Here is a 17,928-nt window from a genome sequence, read left to right on the forward strand (position 1 = left end):
ACGTCAACAAATCAATAATGTTTATTACCTTTTTAAGAGATTTACAGTTGAGTTTACAAATTTTTCGATCTTTGTCACCCAAATTATAAAAAATGAATCCAAGAAGAAATGCATATAAAAAAAGCATAAAATTGTAAACGCTTAAAACTTTATAAATTAAGAATCCGTAATGTTATGATTTTCGATTTATCATGAAACTTTAACCCGGCATTCTTCTGTTATTACACAAACACAGATTTTTATCATTGTTTTTAATACCAGAGGTTTCTTGATTCAATAGAGAAGTAATAAGTTGTTTACTTAAGGCTAAAGAAACTTAGAAGGGTGTTAAATTAAATGATTTTTTTAATACACATTCCATCCGATATCCTTATTCATGCTCAGAACACGTACACGTATGTAGAATCAGTATGAAGACCAATAAACAGAGATACTGAATTATATATATTTGAAACTCTCATACAGATTGTATATCTCCAAAATTATTCACGTATCCACAGAGAAAGATATACTTAGTAGTTCCAATGAATTCCTTTGATAGTTAATAGCGAAACCCCTTGTCTACAAATATGCCAACTATTTAGTACCACTTCAAAGGGAAGTTGGTTCTTAAATCAATCATATTTTGTTATGAAAACAGTATAAATATCATATAGCATAGATGTGCTTGAAAAGAATGTTCTTTTACACGTATGAAGTCACATACATTCATGTTTTCAGAAATTTACCATATGGCTTGGTTAACAATATAAAAAAAAAGAAGATGTGGAATGATTACCAATGAAACAACTCTCCACAAGGGACCAAATGACGTAGAAATTAACAATTATAGGTCGCCGTACGACATTTTTCAACAATGAGCTAAACCCATACCGTGTAGTAAGCCATAAAAGGCCCCGAAATGACAAGTGTTCAGTACTGCATACGTTACTTAGTGATGAATTGTCACACCCCAAGAGCTTCATCTGCCAAGGATCAAATTCACTGTACTGACCGGATATAAATGATTAATTTTACTCTGAATGAGAATTTACAATGTGTAAATTATTTCCTTGCAATTATCAGATACAAAACAATTTTGATAACCATGTCGAATGACCTATATAAAAATCAGTAGCTGTTACTTTTTTTTATTTGGATAATAGTGCTTTTACATAAAAAGTCAAGCGGGGGTTTACACGGGAACACGTTAATAGATAAAAACTCTCTTACTCATAAAATTGTTTTATGATATGCAAATTTATAATAGTATAAAAAGTTGGTTTTTTTTAAATGGTAAAATTTTGTTAATTTCAAAGTACCAAAACGTCCATGGTCATCCATACTATCCTCATTTTTTTAAGCTGAACAAAAAGGTAAAGCGTGGACCTTAATTAAAATCTTGCTATTGAGAAGGACTGATCATTTAATTGTCTATGTCAGATGGTTTTTGATCCCTGAATAACGTTAAAATCTTTCATGAAAGAACTACTTCTAATTTAATTCAAAAAACAAATATTCAGTGAAGATTTAATTTCGGAGATGATTGCTGTTAGCATTTTCATTTTGTTGCATCAATCCTCATGTAATTGTTTTAGTTTGTTTGCATAGACGCTGATAATTCAATTCAAAATTGAACTTTTATTCAAAGATTTTTGCTTTTACTTTAGATAAACAATTCTGTGTAAATATTCGTACATCAAAAGAGATTGAAAGTGAAAAACTAAACGTTCTATATTTAAACATGGATCCTGAACTGCTTACTCTTCTGTGGTACCCCAGTTCACTCTTGTCTTTTTGTGGGATTCTTATTGCTCTATATTAAGTGTTATGTGTAGTGTCAATATGTGAACTTTGCTTTTGTCAGTTCCTCTTTCTTTTTCTTTTTGCGTTGGTGTTGACGCATCTCTTTCTCCGACTAACGGTATTAGATACACCTTATCGCATTTTGGGAATCTGCGCCACTTGATCCGAGAATCTGCGCCACTTGACTTATTTACGTCATACAACAATCACTTTTCCTTTGTGGCGTCAGACATTTTCCATTATAACGTCAAAATTTTACGGGAACCTTTGTGATGTCCAGCAATGGCGGACAAATAGCGATAAGTTGTATTGCTTCCTGGGTTACGTTTTCCCTTTTGATAAAATATATTGTTTGGATATTTAAGTTTTGTCATAATTTAAGGATTAACCAAATTAGCTTTCGTATTTTTCATTCATAATACGTTATGTTTGTTTGTCATTTTGTGTGATCTAAAAGAATACATTGATTGTAACTGGGTTCATAAAAAAAGAAATAAATCGTCATGAAAAACAGTCTTTAAATTAAGTTTTGAGATTAAATATATTTGAGGAACTGTATATTCCCCTAGCGAAGATAAAACCATATTTTATTCTGATTTTACATAATTAGAGCAAATAACTGACCTGTATAGTTGTACAAGTTATTAAAATGAAAATGTGTGTATAAATAAAATCTAAGGATGATGATGATGAATTATAGCTGTATTAACGTCCAGTGGCAAATTAAATGCATATCTAGAAAGAAAACATATATGTGATGTGAAAATTTAACTTAACCTAATTGATAATTGTGAATTATTATTATTATTGTTATTGACTATTTCCTCTCAATGGAGGATTGCATCATATCATAAAGAAAACATTAGCAACAATAACAAAAATATTAGGGCATTTCATTTTCCAGTGGCAGTTCAAATTTCCACGACCTTCATCAGGACGGCCTTTATTACAATACCTACCTTTTGTATTTATTGTTAATTTGTTCTCGTCCTGGACATGCCTGTAATATTTGCCACTGGACATTAAGCAAGCAACCACAATCAATTATTATAAAGACATTTCAAGTTCAGATATGCTATTTTAATTGTTGTCTAGACATTATTCCAACAACTTTCAAAGAGTTTAAAAAGTGTAAAAGTTAACGTTTTAACTTTGCACATCGTTTAATTTTTGCAACATCATTTTTTTTTGTTTTTTTTGCTTTTTACATCAACTTTGTTATACGATTGGAACAAGTGCATGTGATGCATTAGGCAAACAACAACGTAATTCTTTATAATACTGCATGATAAATCAATAGGCTGAGCTCCTTCAATGATAGATGGGCCGCTTCTACTTTTTAATTACAAGGTTTGCAATAAAGGCTTAACTGATTTGTTACCCTTCCATCTATATTACATTCAACATTGTTTGATTAATGCGATGTTTTAATCAGGAACTAATACATTGAGGACAGTATAGATACAGAATTCTTTACCAGACAAAACAAGAAAACGACAAGATTTTCATGTATTTCAAATGATTTCTGTCGACACTTTTATAATAAACTACAATGTTTATAGTTATTCTTAAATTTATTGACTGTCGACTTTTCAACAAAAGGTTTTCTTCCTTCAACGATTTCTGTCCACGGAAAGCAAACAATGACACAGTCTGAAGGGTCTTTACAAGGTTTATAATGCCTACGCAAAATCATTTCTTAAGTACAATTGATTGGTACTATGAATATATTGAATGTGATAAGGGTGCACTTTCCAGACATGTTTCTAAAAAATGCATCATGCCAGAGATATGAATAGAATAAACACTCATAAAGTACAATTCTGTATCTGGAAGAGCCGAACATATCTTGCATTGAAACTGATATATTCAACAGCCTATATACTAGTTTGAATTGAAAATCTGAGTTTTAGAGACTTCAAGAGAATCTGTCATCTTACAATAAATATTTGGTCAAAAGAGAGGTCTCTTACAATGATTATGTGACCCAAAGACATTCTAGTGTCGCTAACAATAGTTGGTTAGTCCTAAGACATTCTAGTGTCTATTACAACGGGTGTGTGGTATATAGACAGCCTTCTGTCTCTTGTATTATAGTTATGTTGTCCAAAAATAGTCATCTGTCCTTTTCAACGATGATTTTTTTCCAAGGATAGCCATTGTCTCTTACAATTGTAATATCGTTCAAAGACAGCATAGTGCCTCTAACAATGGTTATTTGGTTCAAAGATGGCCTAGTGTCTCTTAAAATAGAAAATTGGTCCAAATGACATCAAAGTATATATTGCAAGGGTAATTTGGTACGAAGTGGTTGTTTTGTGAAAAAATAATACATTGTCTACCAATAGTTATTTGGTCAATAGACAGTCTATTTATATAATGTCTCTATTCGATTCAATTCAAAATATTTTATTGTTCAAATATCAAAAGTACATTTAAACAAAGGGATTGGACAAAAGGCAATGCCTATACAGATCCTTTCCCATACAAGATGGATTGAATAATCTGATAGTATATACTATATATAAAATATTAATAAATTTATTTGCAAAATAGATGCTAACACAATTGTTTGTTTTTTGTGTTAGATGTTAGGTTTGTTTTTAATTAAGACTAAAGAGTGGTACACTGTGGTTATAGACTAATTTTAAACAGTTATATTATTACATCAAATATTATAAAAATCTTCTAGTTTCATGAATATATTGTTGGACATGTGTAAATATCTCTGTGTTTTCATCAATATTTAAATCTGAGCAACCCTGTAGTAGGACATCAAGATTGACATTATTAAATATCCCCAGTTTTCGAAAGAGCTCATATCTCTGATAAATGTAAAAATGGACAAACATAAAAGAAGTGAAAATTATCTTCTATCGGGTGTCCACAGGCACACACAGAGCTGTCCGAAAATGATCACAGAAGAGGTAATGTTTTAGGTTACTAGCCTCATTTCTTAACTGGCAATGGATTATATTAACTTTTCGTGAACCGGTGGAAAAGAAAACTGGACATGGACTTATATCCTCATTCAGCTTTCTTTTGAATCCTGTAAAGTTTAAAATATTTTTAACTTCTCTATTAAGTGAATTCCACTTTCCAAGAGTATGTGGAATAAAACTGTTCTTATAGGCTGTGGTTCGACACTGAGGAGTTGTAAATTCCCTTTTATTTTCAGACCATACTGGACATTGGTTTTTGCATACGACAAGACATCAGCAGCAGCAATGTAATTAGGAATATCTCCAGAAATAGTTTTATGAAGAAACACTAATTTGTTTTTCTGTCGCCTATTAAAGTCTCTAACAATGATCATGGGTCACTAGACAGACTAGTGACTCTTACAATAGTAATCTTAAAAAAACAACCCCTCCCTCACCCAGTGTCTCTAACAATGAGTATGTGGTCCAAAGACAGACTAGTGTCCCTAACAATGGTTATGTGGTCCAAAGACAGACTAGTGTCTTTTTTAATTAACCCATTTAGGAAACATAGCCAACTAATTGACGGTTCATGACATTTATCAAAAATGCAACTCATAAGAAAACTATGTATATAAGGACATTTTAATCGGCTCTTTAAGCGAATAAGCAAACGAATAGATGATTTATATCTGCAGTGCCGACAATTGTATCAATTAGTACCCAAATATACTTCAGGATTTGTTTTTTTCTTCCTTCATTTTTATCTCTTGAACTTATAGAAACCATCAACTAGTGGAAGAATGTCAACCTGTTTGCCTACATTGCCATCAATTTCTTCAAAGAAGAAGACATGAAATATTTGAAGAATTGAACTTTAAGCATGTGAACGCAAATAGATTGAAACTTAGTGTTGAAATGTGGCATTCCGACGTAAAAGATTACTCCCTTTATTGATTTGATATTGGTAATCTCGTCACTCATTTGAAGTTTCCAAAAAGAGTAAACTATATTCTTTTAATTTCCCGATCAATATAGTCTAGGTATAACTAATTACGTAGATATTATTAGCTGACCTACCTATATTAAAAGGATAATGAATCCATAGTATAACAAATGTTAAAATAAGATAAAATAACCCCTAATGTCTGAAAAATACGGTTATTTAGAAAAATATACCGATTCTTTTTCAGAAAGAAAAGGTCTACTTATTAGATTCAATAAACTATGAAACTTCTTATTAAATTTGTTTGTGTGACGCTGGATGTTAAGCAATCAACGATTGCTAAATGATGTAATATAAAAATTAATCCTACCAAACTAGTGTTTTGTACGAAAGCCTATTAGGGTCACAAAAAAAAATATTTATCTCGTAATTACGAGATAAATATCTCGTAACTACGAGATAAGAAGTTTTTAATCTCGTAATTACGAGATAATTATCGCGTAATTACGAGATAATTATCGCGTAATTACGAGAAAACTATCTCGTAATTAAAAGATAATCATTTTTTTTTTATCTCGTAATTACGAGATAATCATCGCGTAATTACGAGAAAACTATCGCGTAATTACGAAATAAAATAAACTGCTTCGCTGAGCGCAGCTATATACGCCCGAAGAGGTCCAACCCTGAACAGTTGGGGCAAAAATTGACACAATATTCAAGCTTGATACAGGTCTGAATTTGGATTGTAATTAAATATTTGACATATTATAGGTTTCTGAATAAATATAGTCAAAGAACTTGAAATTGGTTATATGAATTGAATTTATATTCAATTAAAGATTTCTTGCTGTTGTGCAATACGCTGTGCTGTTGCGCAATACTTAGTAAATCTGTTGTCAGACTATAAACAAATAAAGTTCAATTAATTCTCAATGTCATATTAGAAATTTATGAAAATGTAAAGGGAGCTTACATCAATAGATATAAACTATTCACCAAAGTTTCATGAGAATTGCTGACAGCATTTTTGAGTTATTGTCCGAAAACTGGAAAATCACCCCTTTTTTAATGAAGAAAACCCAATAACTCAGTAATGATAAATGAAAAATTCATAAAATTCTAAACAGAGCTTACATCAATAGAAATAAACAATTCACCAAAGTTTTATAAGATCTGCTGAAAGCATTTTTTGATTTTTTGTCCGAAAACTGGAAAATCCCCGTTTTTTATGAATAAAACCCCATAACTCGGAAACGTAAAATCTAAAATTTATAAAAAACGAAAGAGACATAAACAATTCACCAAAGTTTTATGCAAATTAGTTAGAGCGTTTTTTAGTTAATGTCCGATATGTTGACAACGGACAGACAGACGGACAGACGGACAACGGTATACCATAATACTTCCCCTAAACGGGCGTATACAAATGATTATCTCGTAATTACGCGATAATTATCTCGTAATTACGAGATAAAAAACTTCTTATCTCGTAATTAGGCGATAGTTTTTTCATAATTACGCGATGATGATCTCGTAATTACGAGATAAAAAACTCCTTATCTCGTAATTAAGCGATAGTTTTCTCCTAATTACGCGATAATGATCTCGTAATTATTATCTCGTAATTACGTGATAGTTATCTCGTAATTACGCGATAGTTTTCTCGTAATTACGCGATAATTATCTCGTAATTACACGATAGTTTTCTCGTAATTACGAGATATTTATTTTTTTTTGTGACCCTAATAGGCTTTCGTAGTTTTGTGCGTTCCTTGTAAACTAGATTCAGACAAAATCCTACCAAACTAGTGTCTTTTTGCGATCCTTGTAAACTAAATTCAGACAAAATCCTACCAAACTAGTGTCTTAGTGCGATCCTTGTAGGATAAGAAGTTAGCAATATCCTTTAACTTTACGTTCCGTTATATAGATGATGTTCTCTCACTAAATAATACAAAATTTGGTGACTATGTTGAACGAATCTATCCCATCGAACTGAAGGATACTACAGATACAGTTAAGTCTGCCTCATATCTTGACTTACATCTAGAAATTGACAATGAGGGTCGGTTGAAAACAAAACTTTACGACAAAAGAGATGATTTCAGCTTCCCAATTGTGAACTTTCCATTTCTATGTAGCAACATTCCAGCAGCGCCTGCATACGGAGTATATATTTTCCAATTGATACAATATTCCCGGGCTTGTATTTCCTATCATGATTTCCTTGATAGAGGATTGCTGCTCACAAGGAAGCTATTAAACCAAGAGTTCCAAATGGTGAAGTTGAAATCATCCCTTCGTAAATTTTACGGACGCCATCACGAGTTGGTTGACCGTTATGGAATAACCGTTTTACAGATGATATCGGATATGTTCCTTATGTCGTAACTACAATACCCTTCCCTTTTCACGAATGTGACCTACCGAATTAGACTATTTACCGGATTTGTAATAACATAAGCAACACGACGGGTGCCACATATGGAGCAGGATCTGCTTACCCTTCCAGAGCACCTGAGATCACCCCAGTTTTTGGTGGGGCTCGTGTTGCTTAGTCTTTAGTTTTCTATGTTGTGTCATCTGTACTATTATTTGTCTGTTTGTCTTTTTATTTTTGGCCATGGCGTTGTCAGTTTATTTTCGATCTATGAGTTTGACTGTCCCTCTGGTATCTTTCGTCCCTCTTTTGTAAACTAAATTTAGACAAAATCCTACCAAACAAGTGTCTTTTTGCGATCCTTGTAAACTAAATTCAGACAAAATCCTACCGAACTAGTGTCTGTGCGATCCTTGTAAACTAAATTCAGATAGAGGATACACTAGACACAAATACACGAGTAACACAAAGACGAAAAATTATATTAAATAGATATAAGATGTGGTATGAGTGCCAATGATACAACTCTCCATCCAAGTCACAATTTATAAAAGTAAACTATTATAGGTCAAAGTACGGTCTTCAATACAGAGCCTTGGCTCACACCGAACAGCAAGCCATAAAGGGCCCCAAAAATTACTAGTGTAAAACCATTCAAACGGGAAAACCAACTTTAAAGACTTTTTTGAAGCCCATATGATCGAAAATCAAAAAGTAAAAACAATAAAATCGTATATAGGTAACCGTTACTAAACATTTAGGATATAAGTAGTCTCTATAATTGCTTTGTCAGAAAATATAAACTGTATTGAACTCGTTACGAAACTGGAAAAGCTTGACAGGGTCTCAATTTTCTCTGTGTTTCTAAAGCTCGTTCAAATGATGGATATGTTTTCAAAAACTGTACGTATATTGTATATATTTATCTCATTTATACCTGTATTCCCTACCAAGCACATGGCAAATCAAAGAAGATACTAAAAATTCTTGTCTCGACATTGTTTTCTGCACGAATTATTTCTCGTGATTTCCATTTGTAAGAAAATTAGTAAACTTGTGGCTGTCAAAATTACATTTTCTACTGATTATCACAGCCCGAACAAATAATCCACAGAGACAATTGTGTTACATGTTCAACTCACGCGGAAACTTCTATATACTATTATCTCATTTATAAAGACAAAACAGAAATTGGATTATTTAAACCACGTGTCTGTAACAAATAACACCGATGCCATTATTATTTATTAGATCAACCTTTTTCTTGCCATTCACAATAGTGCAGTCGAAACCATTAGCTCCCATTGATTTTCTTTTTTCTTTGTATCTTTTTACAATCAAGTACTCGAAATGTCAAATTACAAGATACTGAGGTACCGGGATAGCTTATATTCGATCACTGTAGGCTAGTGCATATAGTCTATCATTAAAATCAGTTAAACATTTTCTACCTTAAAGTATACAGAAACTGATGATGTTATTTTTGACAAGACTGTTTTAATGATACATGTACATGAATCAATGTTTTGTAAAAAATTCAAATAACGTATCATGCATAAAGAAACTAATTATGTAATTGTGTTTTGTTCATTTTTATTGATCTTTGATGAAGAAGTAAGCATGAGTATCGAACAATCAACTGAAACAAATTCCTTTGAAATTCGTTGTTATCATTGTCAGTCGATGATTTTGGCAATGCATTAATGGTACGGATCTTAAATTTTACTCCCAATATTTTGTGTTTCGTCTTTTTATCTGGTGAACTAGTTACTATTATGATATTCCATGGTTACAGATAAACTCCTCTGTAGTTAACATAATACCGTATTTATTTCCTTTTAACTCATTGATGTGCTGAAATAATTTGTAAGCAAGCTGTAAAGTTTCACTGTCAAGAAATACAAATTTGTTATTTCGGTCAAACGACATAATCTGAAGTCATTTGATGTACTTACAAGAAAAATAACAAGCTAGGAAAACTAAACCATTACAATATGTCGACATATATCGGACAGCCTTGCCAATTATAGTCAAACCAGTACTCATTACTTGTCATCTGTGGCAGCCATTAGGTGTCACGTGCAATGGTCATTTAACGTCTGCTCGTAAATTGAAGTTATTGTCGTCCGGAAATCGTTCTGTCTTGAAGTACCAAAATGGCGATTGCTTGTTCGTTAATTTCATTTGCTACCAAAGAAATGAATAGAACACTCTCAACAAAAAAATAAATTGCATCATCTTAAATATTAACAGAAATGGAAAATAAAACGAATTAATTAATTGAAAAATATAAGAAAGTAATTTTCAATAATCAATCAAGAACCAATAAGCACAAATTTGATAATATTCTTACAAAGTTGGATAAATTGAAGCTGATTATTTGAGATATGTATATAAGATCATAAGAAGATCTTAAGCCATAGCGGTTCTGAATAACACAAATCCTAACAACATTCTTTCAACTACTACTTCATCCAACTCGAGATATTAGTACAGCTTTTTAAATCGTGTTATCGGATTGCTTAACACGTCAATCATCACACATTGTATGTTTTCTATTTTAGTAAAGAGCATATTTAATACATCAAAATAACAGAATGAAATCACCAACCTGAAAGATTATTGGCATTTTAATGTTACATGTAAAATTAACAGAAAATCTCTTCATATACGATTCAATCATTGCTGGGCAGAACGTTTGATCGTTCTGATATAATCAGAATGCTTTAAACAGACATCGGTTATGGTTTTCTATCATCCAATTTGACAACGTAAGCTTTAAATATTTTTCATCACAAAGCATACTTGTCAATTTAGAATACTTTTTATAAAGTTCGTCTGAAATGCACTATAAGAAGGTCTTATAGGATATCAAGATTTTTGCCCATAAAGCAATCAGTATAATACAATATTAGTATAAAGGATAAAAAAAACCCGGTGGTTTATTAGCATTTGATTTTGTATTTATCCATACAATTTCAGTGAAAAAAGCACATTATTTCGTAGCAAATGTTACAAAATATCAAAGATTGAAGAGCCATATATAAGTACATACAAGAGGTGATAATGTTGTCAAATAATAGAGCACAGAAGGTACAAAGAGGCTATTTAAAACATATTGATATAAATCGACGAAAAAACACACAATACCATGGCCAAAAGAAAAATACGAACAGCAAGCACTAACAGAGAACTAAAGATTAAGCATCAAAGCCCCGATGAAAAACAACAAGTGAACTCTAATTCTTAGGAAGGTTAAGCAGTTCCTGCGTTACTGGGGCTTCCGTCGTGTTGCTAAGATCTGAAGTGTTCAATTGCATTGTGAACCTCTAGATATTTTTTTAGGGATTTCCTTTGCAAACAATACTCTTGCCAGGTATATTAATGATAGAAGGCATATTCCTACCGCAAATCCTACCATGACCTGTCAAATGTGTTTTGATTGGTGTGTACTGTTTTTATATGTTGTTGCTTTTGCAGTAAGTTATTTACGCCTTTTCGTGATAGCTTTAGGTTACGAATTTACTTTTTAAATGGATTTAAATGGGTTTGCTGTGTCGCCGTAATATTAATAGTTTTATTACACTGTAATCCGTAGGTTCTAGGAGCCTCCTTAATATTAGAGGATGTTTTTCATATCTTATATTAAAAACTTATGGATTTTGTCTTTAGAAGGAGTCTTATGTCTCGGTTTTTTTTATAATTTTCTTTTTATCTTGGGCACATAAAGTACCCATACTGCTAGATATACATTCGTTCACATTTAATAAAACTGAGTGAGTAAAGTACATTTGGGCAACGAACTACTACATCTCACATTCGGATTAAACACTGAAACCTTATATAGAAAACAAGGAAAATACAATACGAAGCGTTTGACTAAAGTGCAAACTGCAATAATGCTTGTTAAGAGTCTTCGAGAGAATGCAGAGTAGTGTTATTTGTATCCTTATATCAAAATTAAATTTGAAAGATTTGTTTTCTTTCAATCGATTTAGAAACAATATTTGATGACATTTGCAAGCTGTGTATAGAAAGGAAATATGTTTCTTTTATTACGCTTTGAAGAGCCTTCAAGGTTTTTCAGATATTAATATCCGTTCCTGGAGTTTACTGGTATTTTTCAAATTTTAAGTTTGCCGTTGGCGATATCGATATAGAAGAAGGTGTGAACAATTTAGTTTCCATTGAGTTTTAGATTAAATAAAAAATTCCAGTTTTGGATATTTCCTTCAAATGTAGAATTACTGTCGATATGTCTTTAATTTGTGTTTTAAACATAAGTAAGCTGGTCGCCACAGTGTGTGAACCAAACTTTTGGGCATTTGTGTTGAAGAAAAATCAAGAGATGCTTATAACTATACTTAAATGCAATATCACTAGGTCCATATCAATGCTTCTGGGCTTCAAATCCTTGAGGAGTTTTATCCGCCAAATATTCAATATGTCAATACTGACCATGATTTATTATATGCTTATTTGTTTCTCAGATATAGTAACGTTTAGAAAATAAAGGAGCCTCGGTGGTCGAGTGGTCTAAGTATTTCATCTACTGTATCACTAGCTTGTCAACACTGAGGTTTTGAGTTCGAACCCCGCACGTGGCAGGTGAGTTTGAATCCAGTTTTAATTGACTAGAACTGCCAGGTTTCCTTTCTTAGGTTGGTGGTTCTCTCTGGCTTCCTTCACCAATGGAAAACTGGTCGCCACGATTAAACCAAAAGTGATGATAAACAACTTCAGGCAAAGCTGACCTTCTAGGACTATTATAAAACTACTTTCTTTTTGCGATAGAACTCTTCGTGCACTTTTACATCTTTTGCTTTCTCAATTTTTAGCTCTTGCGTGTGTCTCATTATGGTATAACAGGAAATTTCACTTTGATGTGCCGTATTTTGCCTTTTTACCTCTCTGTCGCTCCGTTGGATAATTATTGATTTTTTTTTTTGCTACTATGGCTATAAAAATATGTTTATCTTCTATCAAACAAAGTAATATTTATGATGAATCTTGACACTTATCTTAAACCATGAATTACTAAACGGTTCACAGACCTATTTTTTTATATAGTTTCTCGATACTAAATAATGGCAACATTTTGTAATCTCAAATCTGATTATGCAACTATCATTAGTAATGCGCAATAATGTCACAAAATTACGTGTTATCATGCTATAAGAATGCAAACTTTATTGAAATTGAGAACAACAAAGCACATTATCTACATCGTACAATACCAAGAAAGGAATTTATTGCCGCATGGGTATCAATTCATCTTAACGCAGAAGATATCTTACAGTTGACAAACCATACGTCCGTTACAATAACTATTACAAGGTTATGTCATTCTGATTTTACTATATCAAAAGGAAAGGAAAATGAAATAAATTTTTGCTTGAGGGAAACTTGACATGTGATCGTATTTTGTATTAGTTGTTTCTTTTTATATTTTACGTTGTTTGGTTGCTGTGTTACTTGTGTATTCCCCACATCTCTTTTATTCATGTGTAATACGAATGCACTTTTTATAAAGGAGTTATTCTAAAAGGAGTAAGTTCACGAAGGGAACAAATTGGCCCTAAGATTTTGATGTTTTTTTTTAAACAGGCCAAAATACTACAAATTTCACATAGAATAGTTGTGATATAACTATTAATACAAAATATCTTCTTTTTGGCACTTCACATTAAAAATGACGAAGTGATGACCTCTTAAGTATGCATTATTTGAGGGATTCAATATCACAGTGAACAACTTTTGGTTACAGAACATTTTGGATCCTAGGTTGCGGCCAATTGTTTCCTCAACCTTTTAGATCCGAAAAATGCATAAAATCATCGTTTTTTGACAATATATTCAAAATGTGCTGACTTTGAAGCATAAAATGTACTTTAAAGAAGACATTTGTTTAACCTAGTAGTTAGGGTTTTGAAATAGGTCCATTTGCGAACCAAATTATGGCCATTTGGAAATGTTAGGATAAAGTTGAAATTTTAGGCCATATTTGGCCTAAAATGAACCTTGTCCTTTGACATTACAACTAGCCTAAACATATTTAAAAAACACTTTATAAATTACATGTGTCCGAAGCGCTTTTCTTGAACGCTCGAAGCCGAATATTTGAAAGCCAAGGATATATAAGAACCGAAACGGTTAAAGAGCTATATGACCACAAAGGGCCTTTATAAATAATAACCAAACACATCTAAGGGCTTGCTCATAACATGTCAATTAAAAATTGACAGATGCACAGAGAAATGATAAATTTTAAATCAAATGTCAGTATATAAGAAACATAACTGGTAGAGGCTAGATACAGACCATCAACTCGCAATTTCCATCTTATGTGATTCAGCCTAGCTTTCCAAATTTTTAATCATGGGGACAGAGGCAATCCTCTTTCTTTAAAATTTAGACGGGAGATGAGTATTCTGAAAAAGTGCTTGTTTGGATTTCAAAGTGAAAATTGTATTTGAAATTTTAATCATGACATTTCTTGTAAAGTTTTTTTGTTTTTTTTTTACTAAAGAAATGAAAAGATATGCACGAGTATCATTATATGTATTATTATTTGTTTATTTAAGGAATGACTGTAATATTTTTTCTGTCTATGAAGAAATAACATCAAAAATGTGGTGCACACTGAATAACCCGCGTAGTGGGTTATTTTAAAGTGTGCACCACATTTTTTATGTTATTTCGAATAGACAGAAAAAATATTACAGTCATTTCTTATAATTTAATTCTAAATTCCATTTTAAACCGGAGTAAACCATGAAAAAACGTTGATGACGTCACGGTCACATGACAAAATTATGTCTATGAGCTGATAAACAAAACAACGTCAGCCAATCAGAAGACGCGTTACATCCAAAATTTAATTATTGTTTTATGTTAAACGTTCTGACGTTTCAATTTTGAAATTTCCAATCTTAACTGAAGTAAATTCTAGTAGACCTTGTCATTCATTGTTTGTTTTTATATGGAAGTTGTTGTCTCGATGAGGTTTGCCCTACGTCTCGTTATATTCCTAAGAATCTACTCCTAATGGAAGTTGTTGTCTCGATGAGGTTTACCCTACGTCTCGTTATATTCCTAAGAATCTACTCCTAATGGAAGTTGTTGTCTCGATGAGGTTTACCCTACGTCTCGTTATATTCCTAAGAATCTACTCCTAATGGAAGTTGTTGTCTCGATGAGGTTTACCCTACGTCTCGTTATATTCATAAGAATCTACTCCTAATGGAAGTTGTTGTCTCGATGAGGTTTACCCTACGTCTCGTTATATTCATAAGAATCTACTCCTAATGGAAGTTGTTGTCTCGATGAGGTTTACCCTACGTCTCGTTATATTCATAAGAATCTACTCCTAATGGAAGTTGTTGTCTCGATGAGGTTTACCCTACGTCTCGTTATATTCATAAGAATCTACTCTTAATGGAAGTTGTTGTCTCGATGAGGTTTACCCTACGTCTCGTTATATTCATAAGAATCTACTCCTAATGGAAGTTGTTGTCTCGATGAGGTTTACCCTACGTCACGTTATATTCATAAGAATCTACTCCTAATGGAAGTTGTTGTCTCGATGAGGTTTACCCTACGTCTCGTTATATTCCTAAGAATCTACTCCTAATGGAAGTTGTTGTCTCGATGAAGTTTACCCTACGTCTCGTTATATTCATAAGAATCTACTCTTAATGGAAGTTGTTGTCTCGATGAGGTTTACCCTACATCTCGTTATATTCATAAGAATCTACTCCTAATGGAAGTTTTTTAAGAACATTTAAAATAAAACAGACGCAATCGAGAAAAAAAATAAAGATGTTAATAAATACGAGCGAGGAAAAGTTTTCTCAAATGCATAACAATAAAATTAAGCACATTTGATAGAGAAAAAAGAACGAATACAGAAAGTAAGAAACTCATAAGTCGAAGTCAAACTGACAACAAGATGGCAAAAAACTAAAAAAAAAACAACCAAAAGATAAACAACAGTACACAAAACACAACATAGAAAACTAAAGACTGAGCAACACGACCCCAACCAAAAACCAGGTGTGATCTAAGGTGCCTCAAAAGTGTGAACAATTGAGTTTTGCTTTGAAATTGTCCAACATTTGGTGCCTTAATTTGAATCAAAATTATGTGAGCTAAATATAGATCAAAATAACAGACGAACTTGGGATCAAAACCTGTTACAAGCGGAAAATTCTCTTTTCCGATTGTCTTCGTTATTTATTCATCAATTTCGTCTTTGGGTTTAAGATACAAAGGCTGTCTTGATGATCTGAAGTATTGCCTTGTCAAACCAAGTTACTGTAATCAAAGGATTAAGAAACTGTTTTCTATTTACTCGACCATTGACTTACTTAATGAATATGTTGACTTTGGTATATTGTTATGTGTAAAGAAATAAAGAGATAGGAATCTACCAAACACTATTTCAACTATTAATTGTAGAATCTTAAGATGCATGTTATTCCCTACAAATCAATTATTCTATTTATATTGAAAGTGTGTTTTTTTTTTTATTTGTACAGGATTCAGATGTAAAATATTTCAATTACTTTGGCTTAATTCAGTAGCATATTAAGTGTATGCAATATTGGAAAATATATTTTTTTTTTCTTCTTTTGTGAACTTTTTGATATAAAAATAAGGAGATGTGGTATGATTGCCAATGAGACAACTATCCACCAAAGTTCAAATGAAGTAGATGTAAGCGACTGTTTGACTACAATTCATATAGTAATTGGCTTATTGTTTATGGAATATATTTCAGCCGCTTCATTATAGAAAAAAAAAGAGGAGATGGAAAAAAAAAATGAAATTGTTTCAAACAAAGTTTGGAAGACGACTTACTATATCCTTTATTCTTATTTTAAGTTTTAAATTAACGTATTTATATCTTAAGAACTGGACACTTACATGTACAGGCTATTTTGAAAATTTCTAATAATAAGACTATCATTAATTTGTTCTCCCGTTTTTCTCCCTCTTCTTTACTGTATTTCAGAACTAGGTGTTGAAGGCAGATCTTTTATACTTTTTATTTTTTCTTTATTCACTTTGAGACAGTGGACAATTTAAAGTTTGCCATTTTTGTTACGATCTATAGTTAAAGACTGTACGTTGGCCTCTAGATTAATTTTGTTTTTGTGTCGATTGGTTTCTGTCTCATTGATGCATACACAACATCTCTGTTTATTCATATGCAATGTACATTTCAGCTCCTTCATATCGTTTTAGTTTTTTATGGTTAATAAATGAATAACATGTATATATAAATAATAGGAATTCGGGGTATACGTCTTTGAGACAGCAACCATGATGATATGTGTTAGCATTTTTCAACTATCTTCTTGACATTACAAAACAACGATACTGTCACCTAATCAGACTGCATCTCTGATAGTTTCTGTATTAATGTTGAATGGAATAATTCGGTATGCAGATATAAAGATTCGAATAAGGATACAGGCAGTTAATAAACAATACATATAGTACAAAAGTACATACATTAAGGTCATCGGTCAACAAAATAACAAACACAAAAATATATACCATTTTGGTACAGGTATACAGTTTAAAAGATATGTAATTGAAAGAATTGATTTTTATGTCTACTTCTTCACTAAAAAATCAAAAATTGTCTGATTGATAGACTTATATAAAATCTGTGTTCAGGACATTCCAGATATTAAATTATCTCTTGTCAATAGGTTCTTTTCTTTCTGTTGTAAAATAATAACATAACATTGCATACAACATTCATGATATTCCCGAAATACCACTTTTAAATAACCTACAAAATTCGCCTTATGAAATATAGTGATATTCATCTCTTACGGCATCCGCACAACAAACGTGTGACGATGCCGATACAAGTTGGC

The sequence above is a fragment of the Mytilus californianus genome, unplaced genomic scaffold (assembly GCF_021869535.1).
Source record: "Mytilus californianus isolate M0D057914Y unplaced genomic scaffold, xbMytCali1.0.p SCAF_1, whole genome shotgun sequence".
NCBI classification, from domain to species: Eukaryota; Metazoa; Mollusca; class Bivalvia; order Mytilida; family Mytilidae; genus Mytilus; species Mytilus californianus.